The sequence below is a fragment of the Camellia sinensis genome, chromosome 3 (genome assembly GCF_055761805.1).
Source record: "Camellia sinensis isolate YWXY chromosome 3, ASM5576180v1, whole genome shotgun sequence".
Classification (NCBI taxonomy): domain Eukaryota; kingdom Viridiplantae; phylum Streptophyta; class Magnoliopsida; order Ericales; family Theaceae; genus Camellia; species Camellia sinensis.
In genome coordinates this window covers 180,007,039-180,021,485 of record NC_138963.1, presented here as the reverse complement: position 1 = coordinate 180,021,485, position 14,447 = coordinate 180,007,039, and positions in this window count along the sequence as shown.

The following is a 14,447-nucleotide window of genomic DNA, read 5'->3' as shown; positions in this document are numbered from 1 at the left end:
ATAAATACAACATACATAAATGTGATATATATTTTATCAACATATAAAAAAAATTATATATAAAATATATAAATATATAAATATTTAGATTAATTATATATAATTACATACCACATCAAATTAATTAAATACCACATTAAATTATCATGCATCCACGTAATTAATAAAGTCAAAAATAAAATAAAAGAAAGTAATAATAATAATAATAATAATAATAATAATAATAATAATAATAATAATAATAATAATAATAATAATAATAATAATAATAATAAATAATGACTTAAGAAAAAATTAGGGTCGCCAGAGTTTGTTTCCTTTGAACTTCCTTATTTCCTTTGTTATAATATATATATATATATATATATATAATGATGGAGAATGAGACCAGATGTATCATATGGATTAAGTTTGTTCATATTTTAAATAAAATAAATAAATGTTAATTTGGGTCCTTATATTTTTAATTAAATCAATGGTAACCTGTAATTTTTAATTTTGTGTTAATTTAGTCCAATTAATAATACCGTTAGTGTTTTGATGAAAAATGATCACTGAATTTGTGGAAGTTAACTCAAGGAGTTGAGCAAATTTATTATTTTACCTCTAAAAGAATGACATATATCACTTGTATGCATATTTGTCATTAAAAAATGCTAACAATTAGGGCAAATTACGCTATTAGTCCCTCTATTTGACTATTATGTCATTTTAGTCTTTACAATTTCAATTGAATCGATTTTAACCTTGAATTTTTTATTTTGTCTCAAATTGGTCCAATTAATAGCATTTTTTTATGACAAATGCAACTTGTCATCGTTTTAGGAGTAAAACAAAATGCTTGGTCAATTCAGTGACTTAACCTTAACCAATTCAATGAAAATTTTCTATCAAAGACCCTAAAGATGCTATCAATTCAACTAAATTGACGTAAAATCTAAAATTAAGTGTCAAAATTGAGTCAATTAAAATTATACGAAACAACAAAATGTAAGGATTATTGATGTAATTTACTCAACAATTATAAGCAATTGAAATAAATTGAGATGAATCAGTAAATTCAGAGTCAAAATCGAGTTAATTGAAATTTCATGGACTAAAATTCAAGAAACTTTATCATTGTACTTGAGAGCAATTTGAAATTTTATTTTTCCTGTTAAGTCATATAAAGTCGTTGATCAATTTTTGTACATGTGGTAAGTACAGTTAAAAAAACATGTTATATTGAGTTTAATTTATTTGTTTTTATTTATTTTGTGCATTTTAAAAATTTTGAAAATATATTGGCATTTTTTGTTTTTTCAAAAAATGCCATTAGATAGCTTGAAAAGTTTTTGGCTTAGTGACATTTCTCAAAATGCTATAAAATATTTGTTTCTGACACTTTTCACCTAATGCCATAAAAAGTAACTTGCACCTACCTAATTTAGTGACATCTGTTGATAAATGTTACTAAAACAATTTCTTGTGTCATTCTTTTATAAAATGCCATAAAATTGATGTAACATTTCTTTATGGAAATGCCACTAGAATCTTATATGTTTGTGGTTCTGTGGCATTTTTTTAAAACGTGTCACCAAATATTATTTTTGTGACATTTTCTAAAAAGATGCCACTAGTGTAGTGCCACTAAAATGTGTTTTTGTTGTAGTAGGTTGGGCTTGGTGGGCCATCAGTCTCATTGCCACCCCTAGTGTTACCCTTTTTGTAATACATTTTTTTAAGAAAAAAAATAAGATCTTGCTAATGATAGCCCCAATAGATATCAATAAAGAACATAAAATACCAAAATACTTATAATTTTAATACACTTTCCACATATTCATAACACTTTTATATATATTTATAGGGACCAGTTTGTCGGTGTTGTTTGGGCCCATGACGCCCACCACAAGTCCCACAATTTGTACCATTCATTTTTTAGACCACAATCTGTTGATCATTCAAAAAAAAATCATATCAATCTGATAATTATAATTATATTAATTTATGATATTTATTTAAATAAATAAATATTATTTAAAACCTAGAACTCTTTGCTTAATTTCAAACTCTGGGTGCAGATTTCTTTCCACAGGGACATGATTCTTTTGCAGAAAATAATGTGTTGAGTTGGTCAATCCAAAATTTCCAGTCTCATATAGAACTTTTTCCTAGTAGTTTTATATGATTTAAAAGTCATTGCCTTGACTGGAGACTCCACTGTGTAGCTGCAAGATAAACAAAGACGATTGCCTAAGTTTATACGCCATAAACAAAGACCATTGCCCAAGTTTATACGCCATAAACAAAGACCATTGCCCAAGTTTATACGCCAGAGTAGTAGCTACAAGATAAACAAAGACCATTGCCCAAGTTTATACGCCAGAGTTAGTGTGCAATACGGGCAGGTTCGATCAAATTGATAGATTGTTTAACTTAATTCGAATTATGTTGAGAGTTGTAGTTTTTGAGAATTTTTTTTCACCCTTTTTATTTTTAAAAAGTGCAATGAATTGGTTAAAGACAACTCAATGCACAACACAATAAATTATTTTTTGTGTTAAATTCGGGCAACCTAAGCTAGAGTTAAAATTTTGAAATAAACTCAGTGTTCAGGCTTGGATAAGGGAATTAATAAAGGTCGGACTTGAGCCAGGCTAGAGCAAATCTGTCTACACTTTGAACCAGGCTTGTACAAACCTTTAATCCGACAAATATCCCTAGCGCAATGAAGAAAAACACTTTAACCAAAGTTCACATATAACAAAATACAAAATGCCCTATCTGCAATACAACATTCATGTCTTGTACTAGCTGCTTTAACCATTAGCATTTATTCCCAGAAAGCATAAGAATTGACTAGAGTTAATCAATATTCAACTCGACTGGACTTAACTCCACTCGATTTGATGCCTTCTGGGAATAAATGCTAATGGTTAAAGCAGCACTTCCCCAAAGCTAGTGATGGAATGGAAGAGAAGGAACACTATGTCTTCAGTAAATAGGAGCAATAGACTTGCGAAAACTGCTTAATGAAAAGAAAAAAAAAAGAAAAAGAAGACGAATAAGAAAAAAGAAAAATATAACAAAGGACTGCCCTCCTAACTCTAGAACAGGCTCTTGCGCTAAAAAATGACCCAAAACCTGCTTGGTTTTTCTGTTTTTAATTTTATGACTGATACAAATGGAAACTCTTAACATTCTACACAAAAACTGCCTGAAAAAAAATTCAAATTGCTGTTGAGAAGAATTGAACCAGGAACCAAGTGTAAACTATGCATGTACTGAAGCCAAAACGCTAAAACACTTCCTATTATTACATATGCTCTTCTTTTTACTTATTCTATTATACATCTGAACAAGAAGACTTCCATTTTCAAAGTCTACTACGACAATAGACCAGTGGAAAAACATGTATATAAATTAGAGCCTTGAACTACCCATTAGTTCATCAAAGGGGAAAACAATGAGACTGTTAAAGAAACAACTCTACCTTGTTTCCTTAGTCCTATTTGTTACACTATTTTCTTCAACCATTAATGTTACTTATGCTTCCGTTAAAGAAGCTAATGCTCTCATCACATGGAAAGCCACCCTGCAAAGCACAAACCATTCCTTGCAAACTTCATGGGTCCTTCCACCTCTTGATAACATCTCAACAAGTGCCGCCCCATGCAACTGGTTTGGAGTTACTTGCAACGCTGATGGAAGTGTCAATAGGTTGAACCTCACAGATTCAAGTCTAAATGGTACGCTCAACAACTTTACATTTTCATCATTTCCCAACCTTGCATATATCGATCTCAGCATGAATAACCTCTTCAGTGTCATCTCACCTCTAATTGGCTCCCTCTCAAAACTCATCTATCTTGATTTGTCCGTCAACCAGTTCTCGGGAAACATCCCACCAAAAATTGGCTTGTTGACAAATCTTAACACTCTTCACCTAGTCGAAAATCAATTGAATGGCTCAATTCCTCAAGAGATAGGCCAGTTAAAGTCTCTTACTGAGCTTGCTTTGTACACCAACAGTCTTTCTGGACCCATTCCCGCTTCCTTAAGAAATTTGAGAAACTTGGCTCGTCTATATCTCTATGATAATGATCTTTCTGGTCCTATCCCTCCCGAAATAGGAAACCTTGTCAATCTTGTCGAGCTTTACATGGATAGCAACAATTTCACGGGTCCCATCCCTTCCACTCTTGGAAAGTTAAATAAGCTAACTGAGTTGCACTTGTCCAACAATCACCTATCCGGTTCCATTCCATAAGAGATAGGAAAGTTGAAATCACTCCAGAGCCTAAGCTTTGAAACCAACAATCTTACTGGCTCAATTCCAACATCTTTTGGTGATTTGAGCTCCCTAACACTCCAATATCTTTGGAATAATCAACTCTCTGGTTTAATTCCTAAAGAACTAGGAAATTTGAAGTCCCTCAATGATCTGGAAGTGAGCGAAAATCAACTCAGTGGTTCTATTCATTCTTCATTAGGCAATTTGTCTAACTTAGAAACTCTTTTCCTTCGTCCTAACCAACTTTCCGGTCCCATTCCACATGAATTTGGCAATTTGGCGAACTTGATTGTACTAGAAATGGATGAAAACCAATTTTCTGGAAATCTCCCAGAGCTTTGCCAAGGTGGAAACTTGTAAACTTCACTGTGAACCACAACCACCTCATAGGTACAATTCCCCAAAGCTTGAAAAACTGTTCAAGCTTAGTCAGAGCTCGTTTTGATGAAAACCAAGTCATTGGAAATATATCCGAAGATTTGGGCACTAATCCAAACCTGGTCTACCTAGATCTGAGTAACAATAATTTATATGGCAAATTCTCATAAAATTGGGGAATATTCCCAAATTTGACACTCCTAAAAATAGCAAGAAATAACATCACCGGTAGCATTCCACCAGGGTTTGGAAAGTCAACACGACTAGAACGACTTGATTTATCTTCAAATCGTTTAGTTGGGGTGATCCCAAAGGAATTTGGAAAGTTGACTTCTTTGGAGTGGTTGATTTTGGCTGATAATCAGCTTTCGAGGTTGGATACCTCAAGAACTCAGATCACTAACTAAGTTGTCAAAACTTGATCTATCCACAAACAAATTTAGTGGGCCAATACCAGGTATTTTGGAGAACTATCGAAATCTGTTTTACTTGAACCTGAGCAACAACATGTTCAACCAGAAAATTCCATTACAGATTGGTAAGTTATTTCAACTAACCAAGATGGATCTGAGTAGTAACATTCTCATAGGGGAAATACCATTGGAAATCACAAATTTGCAAAGCTTGGAGAAGTTGAACCTCTCCCACAATAAACTCTTTGGTCTCATTCCAAAGAGTTTTGAAGATATGCGTGGCTTGGTGTATGTTGATATATTGTACAATTAGTTGCAAGGTCCTATTCCCATGAGCAACGCCTTCATGAATGCATCAATAGAAGCACTGCAAGGGAACAAAGGTCTGTGTGGAAATGTCAAAGGCTTGCAGCCTTGCAAGGTTCTTTTTGCATTACACAAACACACTCTAGCAAAAAAGACACTTGTTCTTGTAATCATGCTCCCTCTTGGTGGAGCACTCTTACTTCTAGGCGCATTCAATGGACTTCTCATTATGTTCAATTCAAGAAAGACAAAGTCACAAGTTGAAAAGGGTGACACCCAACCCCCGAAAAAAGATTTGTTATCGATATCAATAGTCAATGGAAGAGCAATGTACAATGACATTGTACAAGCTACCAATGATTTCGATGCCATATATTGCATTGGAAAAGGAGGATATGGAATTGTCTACAAAGCGAAGTTACCATCAACTAATATAGTAGCTGTGAAGAAACTTCATCCGTTATCCGAGAGGGCTGATAGGAAAGATTTCTTAAATGAGGTAAGGGCATTGACAGAAACTAAGCATCGAAACATAGTGAAGCTTTTTGGGTATTGTTCACATGCTCGGCATTCTTTTCTAGTTTATGAGTACCTTGAAAGGGGTAGTTTGGCTACAATTTTTAACAAAGACGAAGAAGCTAAACAATTGGATTGGCCTAAGAGGGTGAATATTATTAAGGGTGTGGCAAGAGCTTTGTCATACATGCACCATGATTGCACACCGCCCATTATTCACTGAGACATTTCCAGCAATAATGTTCTGATTGATGAGGAGTACGAGGCTTGTGTTTCGGACTTTGGCACTGCCAAGCTTTTGAAGCTAGATTCCTCTAACTGGAGTGCATTTGCAGGCACATACGGATATGTTGCACCAAGTAAACATAGTTTTATGCTCTCCTAAATTGACATAAAATCTGAAGCATAACAAAACAAGTGCATTACCATGTCTCTCTTCTTTTTTTTTTGTAGAGCTTGCTTACACAAAGAAGGTAACTGAAAAGTGTGATGTCTATAGCTTTGGTGTGTTGGCACTAGAAGTGATCAAAGGAAAGCATCCAGGAGACTTCATCATGTCCCTGCTGACCCCAGCTGTTGAGAACATACAGCTAAAGGATGTGTTGGACCAACACCTTTCACCTCCCTCCCCTGAAGTTGACGAGGTAGTGATGTGTAGTGTGAAATTGGAAATCGCATGTTTGCATGTCAATCCGCGATCTAGGCCAACCATGCACATTGTTTCTCAATTGTTATCCACCCGAAAAATTTCGTAAAGCCTCACCTATATGCACAGAATTGCTGCCCATGAAAATGAGCAGAATTGATCCCTTTCTATTCTGCATATTTGCACTAATTTTGTGCACTTAGCAAAACTCGAGCCTCGAAGATAGTGCAAAGCTATTTTGTTTAGTAATGATATGCTAGATATTAGATAAAACCCAATCTTCTCTATTACCCACTGAAATATGCTTTTCATATTGGGATTTTTATTCTAAGAATAAATACTGAAGAGTGAAAATCAATAAAAAGAGAGGTGTACCCTTGGGGCTTTTGGGTGCCATGTGTGTATGGTAGTAACCGAACCGAACACATATGGTGTGGCTACTCTCTTTATTGTCATCTTATTTATTTTATTTTGTGTTGCTTTTACTTTTATTTTTCTTGAATACATACCTACCTTGTAGCACCAAAAATTGTTGGCTTCTTTTATATTGATTTGAAAGAGAAATGTTGCCAGTAGAAATTACCCAAATGGTTCAAATTTGATATTGGTGGTGATGAGTTTGTGGCGGTGATTCTAGGTTTGATGGTGATTTGAGATTTGGTGAATAGGGAGGGAGGTGGTGGTTGGCGGGGAAGGAGGTGGTGGTTTATGATAGAAGCTGTAAAAGAGAGGGGAGACAGAAAGAGATTAACATGTTAGGAAGAGTCCATGACAAGCTTGATTCACTTTTTCTATTACAAATAACATCATAAATTTCATCAAATGATGTACTGCAATTTGGGAAGATTAGCTTTTTAGCTTCTTTTTTTTTTTTAACTTTTTGTCTTTTTTTTAGTCGCATCACCTCTCTACTTTTTTATACAAAGAAACCAAAAAAAAGCAAAAAAGTTAGCTTTTTACCATCTTCTCAATTTGTTTTTTTTTATTATTATTATTATTTTTATTTTTTTTTGGATTGTGAATCTAATTCTAAGTTTAGAAAATGAATTTTAACAAATTGCATTACTATAAAGCTTGAAGATTGTAATGACATTAGTAGAAACAGCTATAACAATACACAAGTATTCTTATGTCATCTTTTAAAAGGAAATTGGATATTCTTCTTTTCCATTTATAAGGGATTTGAAAAATCTGGATACCATTCAACAAGTATAAATTATGGAAAACACTATGATACACACCTAAGTATGTATCATGTGCATCTTACAACTTAAGAAGAAAATAGCCTAACTTTATACTTTTTGAGTCATAATTAAAAAACTAAAAGAAAATGTCATAACCAAACACAACATGAAATATAATTAAAAAAATTCATGAGTCATAACTAAAATAATGTCATAACTAAAAAATAATAATTATAACTAAAGAAAAAATGTCATATCTAAGGGTGCATATGATGCACCGGTTTGAAGGGTGTGTATGTTAGAAATTTCCGTAAATTACCCATCTATAAAAATTGTAAATTTAATAATCTCAAATCTTTTTAAAATGGGGATAATCAAATGATAATTTCAAACATGTAGAGCTTTATCACAAGAATATTATTGTTACTACCTGGCTATAAGGTTGAGATTCTGAATGTGGTTTGGGCGATTTCATCCAAAGAGTCAAAACGAGGCCATCATTATTATAAATTGGTGAGCTTCTCTTGCAACGTGGTAGCTTCTGGGCACACGTTCTGCAAATGTTACAAAAATTTGGAGATGATCCAAACGCATAAATTAATAACTTTCATAAATTATTTTTTATGTATTAATGTGATATTTATTATATTATTACAATTAATTTTATTTTAAGTTTAGAAGTGAGTAAAAAAAAACAATGATTTGTTTTTATTTTAAAGATATGTGTTAGGTTTTTGTACTTGGCAATCCCGTTTGACAAAACTCCTTTCAATTGTAATTTTATTCGATCTTTTATTTCAATGAGGCTATAAGTTTTTAGATGTGAATCCAACCCAAATTGTGCCTTTGAAGAGAAGTTTGTGATGTTAATTCTTTCATGTTTGCCACTTCGCTAACAATGTCGGGGATTCGAAGTTGTTTGTTAGCTTAAGTGAAGGACTGTGCGCTCGAGCGAAGAATCTTTGGTCCCAGAAGTTTTCACTGACTGTAAAAATACTGGAAAGATGCTTTTGTCGCTCGAGCGACACTTTGGTGGCTCAAGCAAAGACACTTAGAAAAACACGTGTTTGTCTCCTTCCTCGAGTGAGCATTCCTTCGCTCGAGCGACCATCACGGCCCTGTTTGCTATAAATATGTGGTTCTATCAGAATTTAGGGTTATAGCTTCCAGATTTTGTTTTTGGGTATTAGGGTTTTCATCTAGAGTTTCTTTGCTTGTTCCTTTGATATCTGTGAGAGTTTAATCATGAATTTAGTGAATTATATCAAAGGGTTTGTTTAGTTTGTTTTATTCACAAAAGAGAGAGTTGTTCTTAGGTGGGTTCCATGGAACTTGAGCCTGAAACTTTGGTGGATTCCGGAGTGGTTCATCGTCATGGATTCGACATCGGCGTTGTGGATTCAACGTTGGGCAAGACAATTATGAGATGAAGACGGGGCTGGAAGAGGCACATAGGGGTCGGTTCGATTCGGGCGTGGATTCGTAGGTAATTGAGAGTACATTTGTGTAATTCCTTTATGTCTTCTTAGTGGATTGTTTTGTGGCTTTTGCGTATGGTTTTTTATCATAATTGGAGGCGCTCCAATTGGGATTGCTATTTTCTGGTTAAAATTAATACATAATCACAAATCAATATCTCCAGGATTTTAGATTCTTCAATATGATTAACTAAATATATTAGTGAGAAGTATAAATCATTGCTTTAATTTTTTTATTTTACTATTACCATTTAACCTTTTTTTTAATCTCTACTTTCGTTCTCTATTCTCATACGCTAGTATCAATCGCCCCCTATCACCAGCGCTGGAAAGTTGCCAAAAAGTAGCCAGTGTTAGAAAAGTCACTGACGATCAATGGTAGATAGATAGGTGAACAAAAGGACAAATAAATATGAGTAATATAATTTTTCAAATTATTTTTCTTCTTATAGAAAAAAAATAAAATAAAATTTGGAATAATTTTTTGGACTTATAGCCCCAGTGCCTTAAAATGTAAACAAAAATTGCACCAAACAAGACATGTATTGAGATCAAATACTCAAATATGGGATACACAAGATGGGGTTTGTATGAGTTTATGTAGTTGTACAACCTGTAGAGAGTAGAATAATTACGTATAAATTAATGGGATGGTTATTAAATTTTTTAATATCATAACCGAACTCCATTTATGTTTTGATGATCAATTAAATTCGTCCAATAGTAGAGAGATATATGGTCTTTAAGTTAAAACTAATCAACTGGAATGGAATATATTATAGAGTCTGGTGACTAACTGATCACATTGTTTATGCTGACCAAGTGATCACTAATGGGGTTCAATATAATATTTTTGGTTTTTTTTTTTTTTTTTTTTTTTTGGGCAAGCTGTAGGTAGGATATTAATTAAAAATATGAAAAAAATTATATCAAATTGGTCCATCAAGCCCAAGAATACATAGCTAGAAACCCATCAACCATCAAGCCCAACAATCACTACAAGAAGAAAAATGTTTGGGAGCACAAATTTGACACCCCCAAAAGTGCTATATTGGGGGATTTAGCACCTCTCCCATAAGAAATAGCCGAACTTAGAAAAGAAATAAAAAATTATTGCATCTCTCATAATAGGAGAGAAAATGTAATAAATCTTTGTCATTGAATAAGATTGACCCCCAAGCCATTGGGGTATGGTTCATGTAACGCCCTCAAAATATTAACATTAAACTCATCAATATAAACACACATTTATATACAAAAGATCCGCATTTCCTCAATTCATCAGAGTACTTCATTACAAAAGTATTACATGTTAACAACAAAAGTAAATGCCCTACGGGCTTACAGCTTTCCAAGTTAACACTTGGTTACAAAAGAAAGTATTGACTCGGTTACACATTAAGCCCTTGGCTTGAATTTTACATGTAATACATCAAAAGGAAAATAAGGCAACAAAAGTATGTTTGCCCTAGCCTCCCAAGCTATGTCCTCAGAGGTGGCACGCTACCTGTACCTGAAAATGATGTTCCCATATAGGGTGAGCCACAGCCCAGCAGAGATATACTAAACCAACTATGAACAATTATTAAAAGATTAGCAACTGATAGATGGTCGATACTTACACTTCCATTTACATCTTATTTCAATTCCATGACAACCAAGCCTACGTTATAATTCACTTTTCATTTCTTATTCAACTTTGAGTTTGAAAACAGGGCTCAGTACTCTGGCCAAAACATTTTGATGAGATTATAGTTCATCACTAGAACATTTTCAAAATTCACGGTGGATACACATTTTGGTGTTGTATCAATAACACATAAACTACTTCCATACTCCACAAACGATGATGATATACATTTTAGTGCTATATCAAATCCAACAAACTTTTCAATAGATAAGCATATGAGTTATATCACTACTACAACAGATAAGCATATGAGCTATATCAACATTCCAATAGATAAGCATATGAGCTATATCAATACCACAACAGATAAGCATATTACACATCAACAGATAAGCATATTAGCTGTATCCACACTTCACTAGACAAGCATATAAGCTGTATCTACACTTCACAAAGATAAGCATATGAGCTGTATCTTCACTTCTCTAGACAAGCATATGAGCTGTATCTACGGAGTTCATCCCCCATCTCCTCCCAATCCTATCCGGTTTAGAGGTACATCCCCCATCTTCCCCTAAACCATGGAGTATATCCCCCATCTCCTCCTCTACACAAGCAATGTATATAAACACAGAATCATATACACAATCGATCAATACATAAGGTTAATGTATTCTACCAACCGCCTACACATAATGCATATAAACACATTGGTCATATACACAATCACTCAATACATAAAGTTAATGTATTCTATCAACCGTCATACTCTATGACACATCCGATTGATTAGTTTTAGTTTGCCTAATCATCATGCATTGCCTACAACAATCAACACTACCCTCCACCGGTAGCCCAAAACAATTATTTCTAAGCAGGAAATAAATGCACAAATGGATAATATATCAACATTTCAACTAGATGAGCAATAAAAGATTCGTCTACACTCTTTAATCCCATACATTCCCAATTTCAACATTCTCAATTCAATTCCTCGCTTTCTTCAATTAATTATATGCATTAATTAATTAAACCAATTAGGGCAAATTACCATAATTCACAAAACAACCCTAAGGTTCCATTTCCATCAATGTCCCAACATTAATCTCATTTCTCTATCCCTGTAACATGCATATAGGTTTATATATTTAAAACCCCGACTTTTGTAAAATTACACAAAGGCCCCACTTTCTCAAAACTTCCCAACAACCCCCCCAACATATCAAAATGCTAAAATTTAAAGACAAAGTTCATAAGATGGAGTAGGTTATCCCTACCTCAAAGAATGACTCCCAACCAAGAAGGTGAAGAAAACGAAAATGCTCCAAACCACGAACTTTTCGGATCAAAAGATAGCCCTCGACGATCAACAACTTTTTTGTAAAGGCCAAAGGTGAGGAAATCACTCCTACTAGATCAATACCTAGAGAGAAGGTAGAGCTCTAGAGTGAGAAGCTCAACAATGGTGTTTTTGGAAAAGTAAGAGAGAGAAGAGAAGTGGAAAAAGTGATTTGAAAAGTCAAAACACGGAGCTTTAACCCAGTCGCCCCGCTCGAGCGTCAAACTCCCCTCTCGAGCGTCACTCACAGACTCCCGCTCGAGCGTCAACAATCCCGCTCGAGCAGCGGATACACACTCCCAGAACTTTTACAGAACTAGGTCTCCGCTCGAGCGTCAAAACTCCCGCTCAAGCGTACAACACTGCAGAGGAGATACTGGAAGATGGAAAACTACGCTCGAGCGTCGAAAACTCCGCTCGAGCGGACAGACAACAACGAAGGGCCCGCTCGAGCGTCAAAATCCCAGCTCGAGCGTGAAGGCCAAAATCTGGGCAACTACTCTTGGTTTCCAAGTTCAACCAACCTGTTTCAAACTTGCCCAACTCAACCCAAGACTCGAACACAAGGAGTAAAGGATGTAAACAAAACACACACAATAACTAACTCCACGGAACCTAAGTCTGGATACAACAATTAAAGAAAAGGGAAACCGGGATCGCTATAGTTCAAGGGTCTAGTATCCACACCTTAAAGTGTGGTGAGTGAGAAGTCAGGGTTTCGAGCTAATGAAACAACAAATCTTTTAATTGTAATCTAACTATACTAACATACTAACGCTATCTTTGATTTTTTTTAAAAAAATACTAGAATTGACCCCCCTGATCTTATGAATAGAAGTATAGAAAAGTGGCCAATTGAGCTATCACAATCAGTTAAAATTTTACACCCCATTTGTACCCAAAAAATTAATATTACAGTTCGACATTTCTTTAGTGATTTCTTATACCTAGTTTGGTTAACTTTTTTTAATGATTTTTTAACATTTTTTTTAATTTATTGACTTTTTAGCCAAAAACTTAAGATAAGTTACAATGGTGATCCTTATAGTTTATCCTTTGTGTCAATTTAGTCTATCTACTTTCGATTGCATTGATTGAATTAATTACATTTTTCACTCTTATAGTTTGATCTAAAATTTCATTTTAGTCCCTATAATTTTAATTTGAAAATTGGCCCTACACTTTAGTCTAATTTTAATTTAGTTTTTCCATCCAAATTGAAAGTTAAAATTAACAATTTTTGACACTTATCACTTAAAGTCTAGTTCCAATTTGGTCATTCAATTTTAGAACACTAGTCAATTTTCTAAGGTGTCACTACAAGAAATTATACTTTTGGCGACCAATTAGTTGCCGAAGGTTGTTTTTTAGTCGCCAAAAGTCAATAGCGACCAAAGTTCTTTGTCGCCCCGTTGGTTCCCAAAGCCTTGTCGGCAATAGCCAATGGCGACTAAATTGATGTTGGTCGCTAATTATCTTATCTTTGGCTACTAAAACAGACTTAGTCACTGAAAGTAATTAAATCAAAATGAAATTCTCTTTCAGCGACTAAAATATTTAGTCGCTAAAACATTTTAGTCGCTAATACTAATACATTTACCGACTAAAAATTTTAGTCACTAAAAATAATACATTTAGCGACCAAATAGTTTAGTCGATGTTAGTTTTCACGACTAAACATTTTAGTCGCCAAAAGATTAGATATTTTCATTTCATGGTATTTTACGACCAAACATTTTAGTCGTCAATGGATGCCATGTTCTTTCGTGACTAAAATATTTAGTCAGCAAAAGTTTCTTCCCTCATCTTGATTTATTTTGGCTACTAACTATTTGGTCCCCAAAAGTCTTTTGTTTCTTTTTTACTACTAAATATTTAGTCATGAAAAACCTTTGCTTGCATTTTCGGCTACCAAAATATTTAGTCGCCAACAATTTTATAATTTTTTTAATTAATTTCTCGACCACCTGTAGTTATTCCATTATTAGTACAATCTGTACCCTGTGTATAAATAAAATAATCCATATACTGATAAAATTAGCAATGATTCCACAACATGCACACATTTCACTTTCAACCATCAAAAAAATTCATATTTAACATCAAATTAATATTTCCAATAGAAATTCCATACAAACCAAGTATAATCCAATCTCAAAAATATAATTTCATACATAACAGAGGATTAAATAACAGAGGATTAAACAAAATTAATATCTAAAAGTTAATCTGTACCACCAAAAACTAATTTGTACCACGCCAAAAGGTAACTTGTACCGTG